The sequence below is a fragment of the Rhipicephalus sanguineus genome, chromosome 9 (genome assembly GCF_013339695.2).
Source record: "Rhipicephalus sanguineus isolate Rsan-2018 chromosome 9, BIME_Rsan_1.4, whole genome shotgun sequence".
NCBI lineage: Eukaryota > Metazoa > Arthropoda > Arachnida > Ixodida > Ixodidae > Rhipicephalus > Rhipicephalus sanguineus.
The window spans coordinates 51,784,842-51,786,592 of record NC_051184.2 but is presented as its reverse complement, the minus strand read 5'-3'; positions in this window follow the sequence as shown (position 1 = coordinate 51,786,592).

The following is a 1,751-nucleotide window of genomic DNA, read 5'->3' as shown; positions in this document are numbered from 1 at the left end:
AGCATGAACATTTTACGGAACGCGTCGACGAGTTTTGCTATTGTCGCGGGTGATCAGGCGATCGCGATAACGTTGGCCGCAAGAAAGAAGAGCGATTACAGACCTTCGATGCGCATCGCGGCTCGAAAAGGTTGTGCGCGCAAAACGCGGCGCATGCGCGGTGCGGTTGCAAAACGTCAGTACGTGTCGAGTGCTGCCCGGGGTCACCACGGCTGCAAGAACGGTGAGCAGAAATATATTTTTTTTTGTACGGATAGCTGAAAAATATTAGTTTTACGTAATTAGTCCATACAACGTACCGTTTTTTAACGCACAGAACGAGAAATGCGCTTAAGTTTGCTGAGGAACAGTCCCGATTCAGGCATTGTTTTTCACGTTTGCTACGTAGTTACTGTGTAAGGTAAGGCTCTTCTGAGGAGCACATTTTCTTGCTAAAGCGCCAAATCGTTGTTGAAATAATTTAGTGATGCAGGTGCGGCGTTCGAAAGCGGGAGCAATGAGATCGGTGGCTCGACTGTCTGTATGCGCGATATTCTGTGCAGATCAAAGCAGTGTACTCGTTGTGAGAGTAACCGGTCTGTGCTCAGGCAGATGAGAATATACTTGTAGCGATTTAGCGATACAGAATCTTTCTGCGCTTCGATAAGTGACACCCGAAAAATGAGCTGCGGTTACCTATTCCGCCAACAATTCTCCTTTGCTATTCTTCTGGTCGTGTTAGAAAGAGAGCGAAGAAAAAAGAAAATCTGCCATTCAGCTGCATTTGGGTGCGAGCGTTGTTACATACGACTTAATCTATCCCCTGCAAGCGTAGCAGCTCGATGGCGCGGGTTCGCTTTCCAACCGCAGCGGCTGCATTTCGATGGGAGCGAGTTGCAAACACCAACCGTGCGCTTATATTCAGGCGCACATTAAAGAATCCGGGGTGGCCTACATTATTCCGTAGTCCCCCACAACGGCGTGCTTTATAATAATGCCTTGGTTTCGAATCGTAAAAGTGCAGCAATTATTTATTTATTTATTTTAACATACTGCAGCCTTGATAGGCTATCGCAGGAGTGGGTACAGAATACAGGAAAAATTGCAATACAACAATACAACGCAAAATGTGCAGAGCATGAAGATCAGTGGCCATTAATGTACAAAATGAATTCATCACGCGATAATGATTTTCCATGGAATAATAATTATGTATTATTATTCAGGCGTACTATCCTAAACGGTATTGGCCGACTTAATAATGTCTCTGCAGCGAGGCAATAGGCTTACTCTTTTTGGCTTCGTTCGATATACGCGTAAACACCGGGCTGTTAATTGTTAATTAATAATAGCCCGACCTTTCAAATTGATGTTTTCACTGTCTTCACGTTCCGCGTTACAATAGCGCGTTTAATTACCGTCACCATCGCTGTAGCTTAGAAGGTGGGGTGTTGCGCTGCTGTAAGTTCGAGGACGCGGGTTTGCTTCCCTGCGGCGTTGTTGTGGTAGACGAAATTCTTTAATCCAAGGTGCGCGTTCAAAGAATCCCAGGTAGTGAGTGTTAGTGCACAGTACCGCACTGCGTAATTTCGCGGTTATCGCGCGAAAAACGCTAAAGTATTCTTAATATGGCTGTTCGCAGAACGACAGAATTACGAGACATATATGGCCGAAACGTCAGTACACCCGCGTACAGTCACAGCGAAAAAATATCAGCGCTACAAGTGTCTTGGGGCCGGAGTAGCCGATTCGGGGTACGCAGCGCTGTTGTT